Source organism: Manis javanica, chromosome 12 (assembly GCF_040802235.1).
Source record: "Manis javanica isolate MJ-LG chromosome 12, MJ_LKY, whole genome shotgun sequence".
NCBI classification, from domain to species: domain Eukaryota; kingdom Metazoa; phylum Chordata; class Mammalia; order Pholidota; family Manidae; genus Manis; species Manis javanica.
Window position 1 is genome coordinate 72,185,927 of NC_133167.1, and position 21,184 is coordinate 72,207,110.

Sequence of the window (21,184 nt, forward strand, 5' to 3'; positions counted from 1 at the left end):
CTGACATTGAGTGATGTGAAGAACAGGAAAGGGCTCTGCAGCATGTCCAAGCTGTCAGCTGAGCATCCCTGAATTTTGAATCATAAAACATCACTGATCCAATAATATTAGAGGCGTAGGTTGTGAGGGGGAAAATGCCATGTGGGGCTTGTACTGGGCTTCTTTGGGAGAGTGACAGTGAAGTTCCCTGGGGTTCTAGACCGAGGCTGTGCACTGTGAACCAGAGAATGATACCACTTTGACAAAAAAATTGGGCACACTATTGCTCCTCATGGAGATGGCGAAGATGACGTTCATACACCAAGTGGCCATGTGTTCAGGACTGTGCGTTATAAGCTTAGTTATGTCAGAGCCACTGAGTTAGATGAGTAGATAGACGGGAGTCACTCATTCATCTGGATTCATGCACAAACAAAGAGGGCGCAGAAGAGCAACCCATGAGCGGGAAGTCCAGAACTGTACATCTCTCTCCACCTTTCCCCTTGGCTTCTCCGTCGGTTCATACCTGTGGACACGTGGGGCCTCACTATGACAAGCCTCGGCTCTTGTTGTAGATGTGTCAGCTCACTAAATCGGTTATGAGCTGAAAAAGGACAGTAGCCATAGCATAGCCTCCCTCGGGGGGATGCCTGGTCCACCATTTCCTGTGGAAGGAGACAAGGTCAGAAGTTAGGTCACAGATGGCCTCACGGACAATGAATGAGGGCCCAGCTGGTCAGCGGGGCGCCCGGACGCGGGACCCTGGGAAGGCTAGAGCCCGGAGTTCTGTGACGGAGCTGTGTGGATAGACACGTGGGAATAAACGGGAGATGTGAAGATCTCATTCCACCAGATTAGCAGCCGCCAAAGAGCGCCCACCACGGGAAAGACAGAAAACCACCCAAGGGACACAATGACTTGGGCGATTCACGTCGGCCAGCCCCGTCACCGTCAGCCCTGGCGCCTGGAGGGTGGACACATTTCTGGGCTTTGTCTTTTTTTATTATTACTATTACTTCTTCTGAGATAACTGCATCGTCCCCGAGGTGAGCTCCTCTCTGCCTGGGCACTCGCCCCGTCTGGTCCAGTGCAGCCGTCAAGACACATTTTGGTTCCTTGCCTCTTCGCTTAAGGCAACAAGTCCCTGAAGGACATTATCTCCTTTTAAATGACTGAGAAAATGGTTCCTCCAAATGTTTCATCCTCACAAAGCATGTATTCCTCTCCTTTCAGCCTCTGACGATAGTTTTCTTCACACCTACTGCCAGGCTTCAGTTACAGCACCACAAAATTTAGGTATGGGTTGTAACAGAACTCTATTCAAGGTACCAGTTCCTGTGTTTAAGGAAATGGAAATAACCTTAAAATCCTGAGGCTCACATGTCCACCGCAGCTATTCTGCTCCCCCACACTGCCTTTGCTGTGACTCCAGACTCGCAGCTAATACCGCTTATCCCTCATCAGAGAAAAAGAGTATGTTGCTCGTTGTACTAGTCCTGAAGGTTTCCACCCATAAATGACAAGCGTCAATTCTCTCATTCCATTAAGCAGAGCAGGTTACAATATCTGTCTTAATCTCCACTGGACTAGGAAGTATGCATTCTCACTGGGAGGGGTAGGAAATTGTTTTCAACAATATGATTTACTGCAATAGATACAATCCTTTTCTGTTTTCTGTTCAGTAAGCCAACTGTTAACCTTCTACTTGCATTGACAGACACACACACAGAGAAAATGATCAAGTTCATGATTTTTCTGTTTATGCAATAAGAGTTTTTATTAGCTTTTTATAGACAAAAATTTTAATTTGGACTACCTGTTTGCATTTTAAGGTGCTCAAGGAGCTCCGTTTGCTGTTTTGAAGAAGTTAATTCTCTGCGTGATAGTCCCGGAAAGTGCAGTTTTAAAAATTCACAACCATTGCCTTGCAAACAGAAGTATGTATTTAAAAGTAACTGTTTCATTGAGTCATAAAAATTACTGTTTCTTGTCCAGACACAAGATAGAAATGGACAGTAAATCTTATACCAGAAGAATAGTTTCACTTATCATTTTCCATTTATTTTCCTTCTATGCAATTCAGTTTGCTTTTTCCTCAGTATTGTTCTAATAATGAGACTAGACTAAAGAAAGGCTAGTGTTTATTACCAGAGAGAGGAAGTGCACATAAACTGCCAAAAATCAGAAATTTGTGCTCCATATGGAAATTTTAAATTGAGGTTTTTTTTATTAAGTTGATTGATAATGATGCTAAAGCAAGTGCTTTGAATTTTAAGACATAGCACTGATGAAACAGTTTTATTTTGTTTTTGTTCTTGTTGTTTGTTTCCAGAACACTGCTATGTAAAACAGTACCTATGGATAGCTAACCTTGGAGTATTGGAGCACTGTTTTTCTATCAACTATATAGAATAAAGGGATTATGGCAGAGACCATGGGCATAATCAGAAGGGACTCTAGGATGCACGGAGAGGAAATAAATGCCATCAGCCACTGTCAGAAAATGGTGGGTAACAAATGACCAGACTGGCTAACCTGTATCAAAGTGGGCTTAGGTGATGAATTTTCCCAAAGAAGGGGCAAGATACGATGACCTCTCTAACACCGTTGGAGACGAGGCAACAAAGCTGAGCTCTGAAACAGGAAATGAAGTCCTCTCTGCAATAAAGTTCAGAATTTTTCAATTCTACAGCGCTAATTAATTGGATTGCATTTAGTTTTGTGCACTGTAAGATAATATTATTTTGGCATATTTTTCTGGTTTTATATCATCAAAGAAACAACATCTATGCTACCATCTATTAAGATAATACTTATTTGGAATTAGGCATCATTTAAGAATAAAATAATGAGGAATTTTCTGCTTTCCATTTCCAGGGATGTTCTCTGTGGAAAACTAGCTTGTGTTTGGCCACATAAGAATACTTACAAAAATGATGTTCAATCTGCAGTTTATTCATATATTCAAGGGCACGAATGTCTCTCTGTAACTACGGGGTCATTAGTGAGATCAGATGGAAGAGATCATGCCTATGTAGCTGATGGCACTATCTGTGGTGCGCAAATGGTAACAAAACATGTTCATTTATATTTAGCCATGTTAAATTCTGTAATTTTATCAGATATGTATTTCACGATGACTATCACAATTACACTGAGTGGATTTGAACCTGGTGCTGCCGCTTATTTCCCATATGATATTAAAAAGATAAACTAAGCCTCCGTTATCCAGTAACTTTGATTTTTTAATTAACTTGTCATCATTCCTTACATGAGAAAAAAAATGCCTGTGTTTTAAGCACAAGATACCACTAACAGGTGATATTTTTAGATCTTTGAGTTATAACAGCTTTAAAGTACAGAATTCTAATTTAGAGTTTGCAATATTCCATGCTTCCCAAATAAACATAATTGAGCTTTCATTTTATTTAAATTATATGCTTATGTGTAAATCAAAATGTCAGGGTGAGAAGTTTGGAAGAATCAAACAAGAAGTCTGTAATAGGAAAGCATGGTTACAGCGATGTACAAGCTTATGATATGTGCATATATACATATGAACATTGACGTTCATGTAGTCACAAAATCAAGGGAGAACAAAAATGGCTCAGAGGCTTATTCAATCTGGAAGTATGAGTGCACACATTACAGAAAACATAAGGCATCTGAGATTTAAAGAGTATTTCATGTATATGGCACTCAGCACTTACTTCTGAATTAAAAATAAAACCTAGACATGATGACTCAATTAGCCAGCTTTTTTTTAGTGCCATGCTGTGTGTTATTATCTTTTTTATTGAAGTATAATTGACATAAATATTACATTAGTTTCCAGTATACAACATAATAACTCAACATTTGTGTACACTGTAAAATGATCACCCCAGTAAGTATAATTACATCTTAGTGTAATTAAGTAAGTGTAAAAGTGAATGCAATATTATTGACTATACTCCCTGTGCTGTACATTACCTCTCTGTGCCTTCTTTATTTTATAACTGGAAGTTTGTACTTCTTGATCCTGTTCACCCATTTTGTACCCCTCAACCCTGCTTACCTTTGGCAACCACATATCAAACAGAAAACATCTGTGTCTGCGTTTTGTTTGATTTGTTTGTTTTGTTTTTTTAGATTCCACATATAAGTGAAATCATGTGGCATCTCTCTTTGTCTGAATTGTCACCTAGCATAATATCTTCAAGGTCCATCCATGTTGTCACAAATGTCAAGATTCATTCTTTTTTATGAAACTGGGAGTTTGTATCTCCTTATCCCCTTCACCTATTTTGCCCATCTCCCAACTCCTCCCTGTACAACCACCAGCTTGTTCTCTGTGTTCATGAGTCTATTTCTGTTTTGTCTGTTTGTTTTTCATGTGCTTTTTGACCATTCCTATATCTTCCTTGGAGAAATATCTATTTTTGTCTCCTTTGGCCATTATTTTTGAGTGTTGGTTTTTGTTATTGAGATTTAGGAATTCTATATATATTCTGGATATTAATCCCTTATCAGATGTATGATTTGATAATCATTTCTCCTATTCTGTGTGTTGCCTTTTCAGTCTCTTGATAGTGTCCTTTGACACCTGAAAGTCTTTTTAATTTTGATTAAGTCCAGAGTATGTGTTCTTTTTTGTTACCTGTGATTTTGGTATCATATAAAAAAAGCATTCCCAAATTAATGTTAGGAAGCTTTTTCGTGTGTCTGCTAAGAGTTTCATAGTTTTAACTCTTATGCTTGGGTCTTTGAACACTTTGAGTTAATTTTTGTATATGGTGTAAGATAAGGGTCTAAGTTCATTCTTTTGATATCTTCTTTTCCCAGTACTATTTTGTATATAACAAACAAAACTAGATATCCAGTTTTCCCAGTACTATTTGTTGAAGAGACTGTTCCATGCCATTGAAGAGTCTTGGCAGCCTTATTGAAAATCATTTGACCATATTTACAAGGCTTTATACCTGGGCTCCCTAATCTAAACCATTGGTCAATGTGACCAGTTAACTTTTTCTCTTGCCAGATTATTTTGATCAATATCATAATAAAGATTCATGACAATTTACAATCCAAAATATTACTTATATTTGAAACCCAAACAAAATTACTGAATTATGTTCTAATTTTGATGAAGGAACAAATAATTAACATTAATCTAACCAATTGATTCACAGCAGAACATTAACATACTATAGAAAATTCCAAATGGACATTCTCAATTCAATTCCCAATTGTAGGTGTCAAAACAAATTATATGATATCATTACATAAACTATGTCAAGGCGAACATACTCAGATTTTTTTTCTTAAATTTATTGTTTAGAATTTTGTATTGGACTTGCAGAGTCAGAGTAATATGGAATCAAAAGTCTCTACTTGACTAATCTCATATCTACATATATAAAACATAATTTCTATAATATTAACATCAAATTTGTGGATGACTATGAAATACTATGTTTGTTTTATTATAGTTTTTTTTTTTTTGAGAGGGCATCTCTCATATTTATTGATCAAATGGATGTTAACAACAATACAATTCAGTATCGGGGGGTCAATGCTCAATGTACAATCATTAATCCATCTCAAGCCTAATTCTCGTCAGTCTCCAATCTTCTGAAGCATAACGAACAAGTTCTTACATGGTGAACGAATTCTTACATAGTGAACAGTACAAGGGCATTCATCACAGAAACTTTCGGTTTTGATCACGCATTATGACCTATAAACAATCAGGTCAAATATGAATATTCGTTTGATTTTTTGTACTTGATTTATATGTTTGATCCCAAAATTTCTCCCTCTATTATTATTATTATTTTTAATTTTAATAAAATGCTGAAGTGGTTAGGTAGATGCAAGATAAAGGTAGAAAACATAGTTTAGTGCTGTAAGAGGGCAAATGTAGATGATCAGATGATCAGGTTGTGTGCCTATGGACTAAGTATTAATCCAGGCTAGACAAGGGCAGCAAGACATCCACGGATGCAGAAGATTTCTCTCAAAGCAGGGGGGGTGAGGTTCTGAGCCTCACCTCTGTTGATCCCCAAATTCTCACCTGATGGCCCCCCCTGCGACTGTGCCTGTCTTAGGTTGTTCCTCCCTTGAGGAATCCTACCCATCTCTGGCTAACCAGTCCTCTTCCGGGGCCATACAGGGAAATGTAAAGTTGGTAACTGAGAGAGAAGCCATATTGTTTGCAAAGGTTAGCTTTTTACTTCTTTGCAGATTTATGCCCTGTGGCTTCTGTAACCCAGCACTTGTCTCGAGGTATCTTTACCACCTGGAGGAATTATGATACTTCATAAATTCGATATGAGGCACGAATTCTATTTAAGGGTTGTAATTAGGAAGGAAGAAGAAAAGCTATAGATGTAGCATATGGAAGGAAACATGGGAGGATTGATTATTTCTTTGACATATCTTCTTGTAGAGTACCTTAAGTATGTATAGGTTTTAAACTACTAACTAATTTGCACACACATATTAACATTAAGTAGGAATAAGGTGACATAAACAAAGCAAATCTATAATTACCATCCATCTCCAGTGAAGCCAAGAAAACCATTTAGGCACCCTAGGCACTTGTGAAAATTTGTCTATGATATGATGGATATTGTCCAACTGTACTTGAACAATCAGACAAATTAAAGCAGCCCATTTCTGGATCTGTTTACATCCCATATGTTCTTTTAACCGTAGATAGTCTATAGTCATGAGATTTTGGAGTGCTACAACTTGCACCCCTCCCAACTCCTGGTTGAGTTCCAACAGTACAGACCCAGTCAAATTCGTTGTCTCACTGTATGCACATGCCAGCCTAGACATCTCCCTCCTCATTCCTATGGCAAGTCCAGGAGACGGTGGGCTGGATGCAGCCACAACCGCAGCATCGTCCGGATCCCTGTGGAGGCTTTTTGATGATCATCCCCTGGCACAAGTCCTCCAGAGAGTGCTGATGCCGGAAGCTCCTCCTCATATCGTATCTTAGTTCATTTTCTGGGTATCCAAGCTAGGCTTTGATCTTCTGCATAGAAACAAACAGACCCTTTGCCCACACTTTGACATGCCCTCTATACCACTGTGCAGAACTCATTGTAGGTCAGCACACAGTAACTGCTTTTTTTTTTTTTTTAATTAAGAGAAAGGAATATTATCAGAAAAGAGTACCTCAATAGCTGATCATCTGACACCCTTTAAGTGATCAACATTAAGGATATTTAAAGCATGCGTTGATCTTTGATTTCTTTCCTTCTTTCTTTCCTTCTTTCTTTCTTTCTTTCTTTCTTTCTTTCTTTCTTTCTTTCTCTCTCTCTCTCTCTCTCTTTCTCTCTCTCTTTCCTTCTTTCTTTCTTTCTTTCTTTCTTTCTTTCTTTCTTTCTTTCTTTCTTTCTTTCTTTCTTTCTTTCTTTCTTTCTCTTTCTCTCTCTTTCTCTCTCTCTTCTCTCTTTCCTTCCTTCTTTCTTTCCTTCTTTCTTTCTTTCTTTCTTTCTTTCTTTCTTTCTTTCTTTCTTTTCTTTCTTTCTTTCTTTCTTTCTTTCTTTCTTTCTTTCTTTCTTTCTTTCTTTCTTTCCTTCCTTCCTTCCTTCCTTCCTTCCTTCCTTCCTACCTTCCTTCCTTCCTTCCTTCCTTCCTTCCTTCCTTCCTTCCTTCCTTCTTTCTTTCTTTCTTTCTTTCTTTCTTATTTTCAATCTACACTTACATGAAAAATACTATGTTTACTATGCTCTCCCCTATATCACGGTCCCCCCTAACAACCACATTACAGATACTGTCCATCAGCTTAGCAAAATGTTGTAGAGTCACTACTTGTCCTCTCTGTGTTGTGCACCCCATCCTCCCCTTTCTCCCTCTCCCCCATGCATGCTAATCTTAATACCCCCCTTCTTCTTCCCCCCCCTTATCCCTCCCTGCCCAGCCATCCTCCCCAGTTCCTTTCCCTTTGGTACCTGTTAGTCCATTTTTGGGTTCTGTAATTCCATTGCTGTATTGTTTCTTCAGTTTTTTCCTTTGTTCCTATACTCCTCAGATGAGTGAAATCATTTGGTATTTCTCTTTCTCTGCTTGGCTTATTTCACTGAGCATAATACTCTCCAGCTCCATCCATGTTGCTGCAAATGGTTGGATTTTTCCACTTCTTATGGCTGAGTAGTATTCCATTGTGTATATGTGCCACATCTTCTTTATCCATTCATCTACCGATGGACATTTAGGTTGCTTCCAATTCTTGGCTATTGTAAATAGTGCTGCGATAAACATAGGGGTGCATCTGTCTTTCTCAAACTTGATTGCTGTGTTCTTAGGGTAAATTCCTAGGAGTGGAATTCCTGGGTCAAATGGTAGGTCTGTTTTGAGCATTTTGATGAACCTCCATACTGCTTTCCACAATGGTTGAACTAATTTACATTCCCACCAGCAGTGTAGGAGGGTTCCCCTTTCTCCACAGCCTCACCAACATCTGTTGTTGTTTGTCTTTTGGATGGCAGCTATCCTTACTGGTGTGAGGTGATACCTCATTGCAGTTTTAAGTTGCATTTCTCTGATAATTAGCGATGTGGAGCATCTTTTCATGTGTCTCTTGGCCATCTGTATTTCTTTTTTAGAGAACTGTCTGTTCAGTTCCTCTGCCCATTTTTTAATTGGGTTATTTGTTTTTTGTTTGTTGAGGCATGTGAGCTCTTTATATATTCTGGACATCAAGCCTTTATCAGATCTGTCATTTTCAAATATATTCTCCCATACTGTAGGGTTCCTTTTTGTTCTATTGATGGTGTCTTTCGCAGTACAGAAGCTTTTCAGCTTAATGTAGTCCCACTTGCTCATTTTTGCTGTTGTTTTCCTTGCCCGGGGAGATATGTTCAAGAAGAGGTCACTCATGTTTATGTCTAAGAGGTTTTTGCCTATGTTTTTTTCCAAGAGTTTAATGGTTTCATGACTTACATTCAGGTCTTTGATCCATTTTGAGTTTACCTTTGTATATGGGGTTAGACAATGGTCCAGTTTCATTCTCCTACATGTAGCTGTCCAGTTTTGCCAGCACCATCTGTTGAAGAGACTGTCATTTTGCCATTGTGTGTCCATGGCTCCTTTATCAAATATTAATTGACCATATATGTTTGGGTTAATTTCTGGAGTCTCTAATCTGTTCCACTGGTCCGTGGCTCTGTTCTTGTGCCAGTACCAAATTGTCTTGATTACTATGGCTTTGTAGTAGAGCTTGAAGTTGGGGAGTGAGATCCCCCCTACCTTATTCTTCTTTCTCAGGATTGCTTTGGCTATTCGGGGTCTTTGGTGTTTCCATATGAATTTTTGAATCATTTGTTCCAATTCATTGAAGAATTTTGCTGGTAATTTGATAGGGATTGCATCAAATCTGTATATTGCTTTAGGCAGGATGGCCAATTTTGACGATATTAATTCTTCCTAGCCATGAGCATGGGATGAGTTTCCATTTATTAGTGTCCCCTTTAATTTCTCTTAAGAGTGACTTGTAGTTTTCAGAGTATAAGTCTTTCACTTCTTTGGTTAGGTTTATTCCTAGGTATTTTATTCTTTTTGATGCAATGGTGAATGGAACTATTTTCCTGATTTCTCTTTCTATTGATTCATTGTTAGTGTATAGGAAAGCTACAGATTTCCGTGTGTTAGTTTTGTATCCTGCAACTTTGCTGTGTTCCAATATCAGTTCTAGTAGTTTTGGAGTGGAGTCTTTAGGGTTTTTTATGTACAGTATCATATCATCTGCAAAGAGTGACAGTTTAACTTCTTTACCAATCTGGATTCCTTCTATTTCTTTGTTTTGTCTGATTGCCGTGGCTAGGACCTCCAGTAGTATGTTAAATAACAGTGGGGAGAGTGGGCATCCCTGTCTGGTTCCCGATCTCAGAGGAAATGCTTTCAGCTTCTCGCTGTTCAGTATAATGCTGGCTGTGGGTTTATCATATATGGCCTTTATTATGTTGAGGTACTTGCCCTCTATTCCCATTTAGCTGAGAGTTTTTATCATGAATGGATGTTGAATTTTGTCAAATGCTTTTTCAGCATCTATGGAGATGATCATGTGGTTTTTGTCTTTCTTTTTGTTGATGTGGTGGATGATGTTGATGGATTTTTGAATGTTGTACCATCCTTGCATCCCTGGGATGAACCCCACTTGGTCATGGTGTATGATCCTTTTGATATACTGTTGAATTCTGTTTGCTAATATTTTATTGAGTATTTTTGCATCTACATTCATCAGGGATATTGATCTGTAATTTTCTTTTTTGGTGGGGTCTTTGCCTGGTTTTGGTATTATGGTGATGTTGGCTTCATAGAATGAGTTTGGGAGTATTCCCTCTTCTTCTATTTTGTGGAACACTTTAAGGAGAATGGGTATTATGTCTTCTCTGTGTGTCTGATAAAATTCCGAGGTAAATCCGTCCGGCCCCGGGGTTTTGTTCTTGGGTAGTTTTTTGATTACCGTTTCAATTTCTTTGCTCGTAATTGGTTTGTTTAACTTTTGTGTTTCTTCCTTGGTCAGTCTTGGGAGGTTGTATTTTTCTAGGAAGTTGTCCATTTCTTCTAGGTTTTCCAGCTTGTTGGCATATAGGTTTTCATAGTAGTCTTTAATAATTCTTTGTATTTCTGTGGAGTCTGTCGTGATTTTTCCATTCTCATTTCTGATTATGTTGATTTGTGTTGATTCTCTTTTTCTCTTAATAAGTTGGGCTAGAGGCTTATCTATTTTGTTTATTTTCTCAAAGAACCAGCTCTTGGTTTCGTTGATTTTTGCTATTGTTTTATTCTTCTCAATTTTGTTTATTTCTTCTCTGATCTTTATTATGTCCCTCCTTCTGCTGACTTTAGGCCTCATTTGTTCTTCTTTTTCCAGTTTTGATAATTGTGATGTTAGAGTATTCATTTGGGATTGTTCTTCCTTCTTCAAGTGTGCCTGGATTGCTATATACTTTCCTCTTAAGACTGCTTTCGCTGCATCCCACAGAAGTTGGGGCTTAGTGTTGTTGTTGTCATTTGTTTCTATATATTCCTTGATCTCTTTTGATTTGTTCATTGATCCATTGATTATTTAGAGGCATGTTGTGTAAGCCTCCATGTGTTTGTGAGCCTTTTTGTTTTCTTTGTAGAATTTATTTCTACTTTTATACCTTTGTGGTCTGAAAAATTGGTTGGTAAAATTTCAATATTTTGGAGTTTACTGAGGCTCTTTTTGTGAGCTAGTATGTGGTCTATTCTGGAGAATGTTCCATGTGCACTTGAGAAGAATGTATATCCTGTTGCTTTTGGATGTAGAGTTCTATAGATGTCTATTAGGTCCATCTGTTCTAGGGTGTTGTTCAGTGCCTGTGTGTCTTTACTTATTTTCTGCCCGGTGGATCTATCCTTTGGGGTGAGTGGTGTGTTGAAGTCTCCAGAATGAATGCATTGCAGTCTATTTCCCTCTTTAGTTCTGTTAGTATTTGCTTCACATATGCTGGTGCTCCTGTATTGGGTGCATATATATTTAGAATGGTTATATCCTCTTGTTGGACTGAGCCCTTTATCATTATGTAGTATCCTTCTTTATCTCTTGTTACTTTCTTTGTTTTGAAGTCTATTTTGTCTGATATTAGTACTGCAACCCCTGCTTTCTTCTCACTGTTGTTTGCCTGAAATATGTTTTTCCATCCCTTCACTTTTAGTCTATGCTTATCTTTGGGTTTAAGGTGAGTTTCTTGTAAGCAGTATATAGATGGTCTTGCTTTTTTATCCATTCTATTACTCTGTGTCTTTTGATTGGTGCATTAAGTCCATTTACATTTAGGGTGACTATTGAGAGATATGTACTTATTGCCATTGCAGGCTTTAGATTCGTGGTTGCCAAAGGTTAGCTTCTTTAGTATCTTACTGCCTAACTTAGCTCGCTTATTGAGCTGTTATATACACTGTCTGGAGATTCTTTTCTTCTCTCCCTTCTTATTCCTCCTCCTCCATTCTTCATATGTTGTGTGTTTTGTTCTGTGCTCTTTTTAGGGGTGCTCCCATCTAGAGCAGTCCCTGTAGGATGCCCTGTAGAGGTGGTTTGTGGGAAGCAAATTCCCTCAGCTTTTGCTTGTCTGGGAATTGTTTAATCCCACCATCATATTTAAATGATAGTCGTGCTGGATACAGTATCCTTGGTTCAAGGCCCTTCTGTTTCATTGCATTAAGTATATCATGCCATTCTCTTCTGGCCTGTAGGGTTTCTGTTGAGAAGTCTGATGTTAGCCTGATGGGTTTTCCTTTATAGGTGACCTTTTTCTCTCTAGCTGCCTTTAAAACTCTTTCCTTGTCCTTGATCCTTGCTGTTTTAATTACTATGTGTCTTGGTGTTATCCTCCTTGGATCCTTTATGTTGGGGGTTCTGTATAATTCCATGGTCTGTTCGATTATTTCCTCCCCCAGTTTGGGGAAGTTTTCAGCAATTATTTCTTCAAAGAGACTTTCTATCCCTTTTCCTCTTTCTTCTTCTTCTGGTATCCCTATAATATGAATATTATTCCTTTTGGCTTGGTCACATAGTTCTCTTAGTGTTGTTTCAGTCCTGGAGATCCTTTTATCTCTCTCTATGTCAGCTTCTATACGTTCCTGTTCTCTGGCTTCTATTCCTTCAATGGCCTCTTGCATCTTATCCATTCTGCTTATGAATCCTTCCAGGGATTGTTTCACTTCTGTGATCTCCTTCCTGACATCTGTGATCTCCTTCCGGACTTCATCCCACTGCTCTTGCATTTTTCTGTGCATCTCATCTCGTTGCTCTTGCATTTTTCTCTGCATCTCTGTCAGCATGTTCATGATTTTTATTTTGAATTCTTTTTCAGGAGGACTGGTTAGGTCTGTCTCCTTCTCCGGTGTTGTCTCTGTGATCTTTGTCTGCCTGTAGTTTTGCCTTTTCATGGTGATAGAGATAGTTTGCAGAGCTGGTACAAGTGACCGCTGGAAGAGCTTCCCTTCTTGTTAGTTTGTGGCCTTCTTGTCCTGGGAGAATAGCAACCTTTAGTGGCTTGTGCTGGGCAGCTGTGTGCAGACAGGGCTTCTGCTTCCTGCCCGGTTGCTATGGGGTTTATCTCCGCTGTTGCTGTGGGCGTGGCCTGGCTGGGGCTGCTCCTCCAAGCCCCGTTGGAGGGGGAGTGGCCGGGAGGCTATTTATCTCCGTAAGGGGCCTCTGTGCTCACTGCTGCCCAGGGGGTTAGAGTGCCCAGAGATCCCCAGATTCCCTGCCTCTGGTCTCAGTGACCTGTCCTGCCCCTTTAAGACTTCCATAAAGCACTCTCCAAACCAAAACAACAACAGCAACAATGAGAGAGGGAACAGAAAAAAAAAAAAAAAAAAAAAGGAAAAAACACGTGATTTGTTTTTGTTTTTGTCCTCAGGCCCCGGTCCCAGGCACCCGCTCACTGGTCCTGCTGCCCTGTCTCCCTAGCACCAGGGTCCCTGTCCCTTCAAGGCTTCCAAAAAGCACCCGCCCACCGGTCCTGCAAGGAAAAACGTGCGATATTCTTTGTCCTCAGGTGCCGGTCCCAGGCACCCGCTCACCGGTCCTGCTGCTCTGCCTCCCTAGCACCAGGGCCCCTGTCCCTTTAAGGCTTCCAAAAAGCGCTCACCAAAAAGAGAAAAAAAAAAGGGGAAAAACGCGCAATTTTCTCCGTCCTCAAGTGCCGTTCTCAGGCACCTGCCCACCGGTCCCGCAGGGAAAAATGCGGGATAATCTTTGTCCTCAGGCGCCGGTCCCAGGCACCTGCTCATGAGTCCTGCCGCCCTGCCTCCCTAGCACCGGGGTCTCTGTCCCTTTAAGGCTTCCAAAAAGCACTCGCCAAAAAGAGAAAAAAAAACAAAGGGGAAAAACGCGCAATTTCCTCCGTCCTCAGGCGCCGGTCTCAGGCACCCGCCCACCGGTCCTACAGGGAAAAATGCGGGATATTCTTTGTCCTCAGGCGCTGGTCCCAGGCACCCGCTCACCAGTCCCGCCACCCTGCCTCCCTAGCAACGGGGTCCCTGTCCCTTTAAGGCTTCCAAAAAGCACTCGCCAAAAAAAAAACCGCTCCGGTTTCTTTCCACCCACTGGGAGCCGGGGGGAGGGGCGCTCGGGTCCCGCCGGGCCGGGGCTTGTATCTTACCCCCTTCGCAAGGCGCTGGGTTCTTGCAGGTGCAGATGTGGTCTGGATGTTGTCCTGTGTCCTGTGGTCTCTATTTTAGGAAGATTTTTCTTTGTTATATTTTCATAGCTCTATGTGTTTTTGGGAGGACATTTCCACTGCTCTACTCACGCTGCCATCCTGGCTCCGCCTCCTATTATAGTTTTATATTTACACAAAATAAAACCTGCAAGGAAGTTCATTTAATGGGATATAACTGTAATGCCACTACAAAATGCAAAGGGAATGGGGTAAGTAATTTTTTTTGTAGCTCTAAATTCCAAGTTATATTGTGGGCAATTCAAAGTAAAAATGTATTCTGTTTGGAAGAATTGCAAATCTAGGTTACCTTTAAACTGGTCTTGCCTAAAAGTAGCTAATATAAAGAAAGTCAGCTGAGCTAATTCAAACACTATTAAATGACTTGTACTATATGTGTTGAATTTATAAATTAGTAAAAATGCATTAGAACAACTTACGATTAGGAACATGTTTAAATGAAAAACACTTATTCTTTTCTTATGCCAATAAACACAGATTTTACCTAGATTGTGAACATATTTTATCATTCCTCATATTCTTCATAATTAAAATGTATGGCTACATAATAATTTACAGAGGGTATACTTAAAAAATGTTGACATGGTAGAGAATTTTCCGATTGTTCTTATGAAGAGGTTTCTAATAGGCAGTGTATCCTCATGCGAATGAACTTTTTGTTTCCTCTCAACTGCTTCTCTGTTTTTGTCTGGTAATACAAATTTTTTGTTACTTTTACATGTCATTTTCATATCTTCACATTTATAATTTTGCTTTTTGTTTTCTTATTTTCCTTAAAGAAAATCAGTGTATACTGCAGTCAACATAAGACTGATCCCAAATTCACCAAATTTACTAGTATTCAACTTTATAATTTTTGAACTGATTGGAGCGAGACTATGTAAAATATCTCAGCATTGCCTTCAGTGTTCTGTGGGCTTTATCTTAATATTAACACGCTGATGTTATCCTTTATGTTAATGTGTTCCTTAACGTCAATGTTATCATCTTTAAATTCAGCAAACAAAATAGCTACACTTTTTATTTTTACTTTCTATAACAGTTATTGGCCTGGTCTTTTTCTTTCTTGTTCAATCATCTGTTTTAAGTCTTCAGCCTTGATGTATTTTATAAATACATTAGAGTTAGAGATTGGAGATTATTGATACTTTGTTTTATTGAATACAAATTTGTTTTCTTAATTTATTACTATTTGTATTCCTGTTTTATTTTTACTTAAGACTTTTTGGATGTTTTTCCTTTTGATAAAACTTTTTACCATGAAATATGGCACACATAAAAGAAATAAATAAAACTTCTATATTCATTTTTAAATTTTCTCTACGATGTTACATTTCATGATTAAAATGTTTAAGAAGGAAAACTATTTAAAAGAACAAAGAAAAAACTGAGGAAACAAAGCAGCAGCAGACTCACAGAACCGAAGAATGGACAAACAGTTACCCAAGGGAAAGGGACTGGGGAGGGTGGGTGGGAAGGGAGGGGCAAGGGGGAAAAAGGGGCATTATGATTAGCAGACATAATGTAGGGGGTGGAGGGCCTGAGGAGGAGAAGACAAGTAGTGATTCTATAGCACCTCACTACACTGATGGACAGGGACTGTAATGGGGTGTGGGGGGGACTTGATGATGGGGGAGTGTAGTAACCATAATGTCACTCATTGTAGATTAATTATACCAAAATAACAAATAAAAAACAAAGAAAGTACTTAATCAAGTAAAATCTAAATAAATCCAAGAGAATCTCTGTTTTCTTCCCAGTGACATCTCAACAGATAGGCAACTCTATTGCTGACAGTGCACGGAATTTATTTATAAGTCCTTCATTTACAATTCCAGTTCAGTTTTATGAGCATGTAATTGTTCAGAAATCTCCATTATGAAATTTTGGCAGTTATTCAAGTATTCTTTCTTTATTCGTGATATACTTTTCTTTATTAATAAGATTTCCATTTTTTTAGAACAGTTTTGGGTTCACAGCAAAATTGGGAAGTCCAGTCTCCCCATATATCTCTCTTGCTCCCACATATGCATAACCTACAGCATTACCAACATCCTGCACCAAAATGGTGCGTTTGTTATAAATGATGAGCCTGCACTGATGCACCATTATGGCCCAAGGTCCATAGTTTACCTTAGAGTCACTCTTGGTGTTGCACATTCTATGGGTTTGGACAAATGTATAGTGACATGTATCCATATGATGATATCATACAGAGCATTTTTCCCAGCCTAAAAATCCTTTGTGCTTCTCCATTCATCCCCCCTCCTCCCTCAACCTATGACAACCCCCAGCCTAAAAATCCTTTGTGCTTCTCCATTCATCCCCCCTCCTCCCTCAACCTATGACAACCCCCAGCCTAAAAATCCTTTGTGCTTCTCCATTCATCCCCCCTCCTCCCTCAACCTATGACAACCACTGATCTTTTTACCATGTCCATAGTTTTGCCTTTTCCAGAATGTCATGGACTTGAAAATAAGCAGTATGTCACATATTCAGAGTGGTTTCTTTCCCTTAATAACATGCATGTAATGTTCCTTCATGCCTTTTCATGGTTCAGTAGCTCATTTCTTTTTAGTGCTAAATAATATTCCATTATCTAGATATACCACAGCTTATTCATTCAGCTACTAAAAGACATCTTGGTTACTATCAAGTATTTGCTGTTATCAGTAAAGTTTCTTAAATACCCATGTGCAGGTTTTTTTTTTTTTGTTGTTATCATTAATCTACAATTACATGAAGAACATTATGTTTACTAGGGTCCCCCCTTCACCAAGTCCCCCCGACAAACCCCATTACAGTACTGTCCATCAGCATAGTAAGATGTTGTAGAATCACTACTTGTCTTCTCTGTGTTGCACAGCCCTCCCCATGCCTCCCCCAACATTATACATGCTAATCGTAATGCCCCCTTTATTTTTCCCCACCCTTTTCCCTCCCCCCTTCCCACCCATCCTACTCATCCTCCCCAGTCCCTTTCCCTTTGGTAACTGTTAGTCCATTCTTGGGTTCTGTGATTCTGCTGCTGTTTTGTTCCCTCAGTTTTTTCTTTGTTCTTATACTCCACATAGAGTGAAATCATTTGATCTTGTCTTTCTCTGCCTGGCTTATTTCACTGAGCATAATACCATCTAGCTCCATCCATGTTGTTGCAAATGGTAGGATTTGTTTTCTTCCTATGGCTGAATAATATTCCATTGTGTATATATACCACATCTTCCTTATCCATTCATCTACTGATGGACACTTAGGTTGCTTCCATATCTTGGCTATTGTAAACAGTGCAGCGATAAACATAGGGGTGAATCTGTCTTTTTCAAACTGGGCTCCATGTGCAGGTTTTGGCGTGGACATATTTTCAACTCTTTTGGGTGTGTGTATTTTTCTCTTCATCAGTCTCCCTAGCAATTGATCATCTTTTTAGTAATCCAAAAATTAATAATCTAAGTATTAATACCAAAAAGTTAGGCACAACAGAGTATATTGAAAATTTATTTCATGATCGACTATAAGTGGTGGAGATTCCTGTGTGATCTCTATTGTTAAAGACAAAGGTTTCAACATTTCACATTTTAGTATAATATATGCAGATGTTTTTTTTGGCAAGATAGTACTTATTCAGTTAAAATAATTGACATGACTAATTCATGTCATCTGAGAACAAAGACAATTTTATTTCTTCCCAACTTTTGCATCTTTTATTTCCTGCTCTTACCTTATTGCATTAATTAGGACTTCTAGTATAATATCGAACAGGAGCGGAAGGAGGAAACATCACTTCCTTGTTCTTGATCTTAGCAGGAATACTTTTAGCTCCTCACTCTTTTTAAATATATTTCTCCAATGTAGTATGCCATGTTAATTTGTGCATTTCTAACTAAGACAGAAATTTCTGTGTATTTCAAAATAAAACTAAACCTTAGAGAGGGTCGTATTCAAATGAACAAAAGTAATAAAAACATTCAGTCCCTGGAAACCAAGAAAGGGGATATACGCCACAACCCAGGGAACACTTCCCACATTCCTTTTTCCTCTTCTTCACAATTTTCTTTCATGTCATTTTATGCTGGAGCCTCTCATCTGCCACCTTCTACCCCCAACACACAGGCAAAAACTCACAAATAAATCCTGTTTTTCTCTAAACCCCCAACTTACTCTCTTCTTTCCCTTTGTTCTCTTCTTCCTCTTTCTCCCTCAACATTGTCTCTTTCTTACTCTCTTTCATTTGTTTTTCCTTTTCTCCTTTGGCTTCCCCCTCTTCTCTTTGTATTCCTAGCTTTACTCCTTCTCGGCCCTTTCCATTTTTATGGAGATGTTATTGACACATAGCATAATATTCGTTTCAGGTGTACAACACAGTGATGCAATATCTGTATATATTGCAAAGTGGTCACCACAGTAAGTCTAGTTAAATCCATCACCACACATAGTTACACCTTTTTTTTTCTTGTGATGAGGACTTTTAAGATCTACTTTCTCAGCAAATTTCAAAAATGCAGTAGAATATCATTACCTACAGTCTCACTATGCTGTACATTACATCTCATGACTTATTTATTTTATAATTGGAAGTTTGTACCTTTTGACCCCCCTTCAGCCATTTAGCCCACCCCCATCTCCTGCCTCTGCAACCACCAATCTGTTCTCTGTATCTATGAGCATGTTTTTTTTATAATTCCACATGTGAGATCATATAGAATGTGTGATATTTGTGAAAAATTCTAAATTCACCCAATGACGTGCTCTCTTCTGTGAATATGATGGTCATAATTTAATGACTCCTATTTGTTAAAAGATGATTGGGGAAGACAAAGTAATTATCAAAAACAGTCAATATATAGAAGTCAGAAATATACTATCATGTATGTAGTGATTTTTGTCATTCATTATTGTGTTATCAAAATTTCCACTAATTTTTCTAACCCCTTTTTCATATTTACAGTATTATTAAACCTAGAAAAATAGTGATTTTTATTCTTATAATTTAGGTATTTATATGTAAGAGGTAAAGAATAACATGATTTATAGTAATTATGTGTTTTTCTGTTTCAGATCTGTAATAACTTAGGTAATTGTCATTGCTTTCCGGGCTATAGGCCTCCAGACTGTGAATTCCAGATTGGTTAACCAGGGGGATGTATTGATGATGGAAATGTTCAGAAATCTAGTAAGAAGAAATTAAACTTTTTAAACCACACAGAATGTCATTTTATGAAATAACTAAAGAAATATACTGCCAAGTCAAATTTTATGATCTGTGTAATTGTAAGTTATCTTGAATAGTGGCCTCAATCAAATTAGTGTTATATAATATCTGTGATGAGATTTCCTGAGACATTCAGTTTCAGTCAACTTAGTTAAACAAGTTAGAGTACTCAAAAACTTTAAATTTTGTATATAAAATTATAAATTTTTATATATAAATATGTAAGTATTATAAGTAATAGCATGAATGCAAAACAAATCCAAATATGAAAGAATGACACTACACAAGTGATTTGCATCCCATATTATTAAAAACCTTGTAGGAAGCAACTATAGGATAAAGTGTTCATTTTGAATGAAATTTGGAAAAGACATGGCAAAGTATAAATAGAAAGAGTAGCAAATCATATTTTGACTGATGAAGTCCATGTTTATACTCTCTCTTGTTCCCATGAATGAAGGTAAGTGCCAGAGCATATCCACTAATTAAATCATTCAATCATCATTAATACATTACCTCCACAACATGTTATTAAGTGTCAGGGAAGGCAATAATATTGATATCCACAATTCAGAAAGTCTCTTCAGGCAAAAAAGTGAAGAGCAGTTTTCATAACATGAGGAATGAAGGTAAATTACTTAGCACTACGCTTGATTATAAAAGCTTGAAGTAAACTGAAAGAGAAGATAAATAAGTCATCACATAATATCAAATATTTGTTAGCAATAAGAAATAAGGCATGATGATCAGTTGTGTCTGGCACAAGCACCAGAATGGATAATGATGGTTTATCCATGTTTTCATAAATGAATCAGGATAGACAAAGCATGAAGTTAATGAATTTGACTTTGAATAGACAGCGTCTAGGTCACATGTAGAAGAACCCACGTGAAGATGTCCACAGGAATCCACGGGTGTTTGATAATAGTTTCAACTAAGTAGGGATGTCAGGGATTGGTAATCCTTAGATTATAATTCACTTATAATTAATTAAAGTAATTTGTGAGATAATGTGTAAAGGTAAAAATGTGTACCTTTTTATGTGGCATAAGAGATTTGGGTATAATTTCAGGGACATAATTTCTAGATTATTGCTGATTCTTGAAAGAAAGATAATAAAAAGGAGTAGTCCCAAGGCCTTCTGTTTCTGGCCATGACAGAATAATGCTAGAGAATTAGATGAGGTATTTGTTACCAGATAATAAATAGTATAGGACTATGACCCTTGAGATAAGGGACATACATGCATAAGACTCAGCATTGTGTCTTTAAGACAGTATTAGCCATTCTTGCCTACCGTGTAATGGGTGATTCAGATGAAAAGGACAAAGAATGCGCAGGAAAGACACTTGAAGAAACAATGACCCCAAATTTCCTAAACAAGATGGAATACACCGACGTTCAGTTACAAGAAGCTAAGTGGACCTCAAGCTGGATAGATATAAAGAACTTTACGCCTAAGAAAATCATAATCAGGCTTCTGAAAACCAATGGTGTAGAAAAAAAATTTTAGAGCAGCTTGAGCTGGACTTCTGTTGTCCTGCAATGTAGAGGGAGGAGATCAAGAAAACCGCTCCTCCAAAAGCCGCCAAAAGGACGGGCCACCTGTCAAACGAACCACTTCAGTTCTATGGAAACTAACCAAAACCACACTAAAAAGTTGTTTCCTCATGAAAACCACTTCAGCTAGCAAGAGTGAGTCCGTGGCTTCCTGCCCTGCGGCCGCCCCGTCTCCGCAGGCCCAGCTCTGTCACCGCGGCAGGTCAGCCAGGACACGGCAAGAGGT

The 21,184-nt window shown here is 38.4% G+C and overlaps 1 pseudogene; it reads left to right on the top strand.

Annotated features, from left to right (window-relative positions):
- The window catches only part of LOC140845285 (disintegrin and metalloproteinase domain-containing protein 18-like), a 41,743-nt pseudogene that overhangs the window by 18,175 nt on the left and 2,384 nt on the right, over positions 1 to 21,184 (top strand).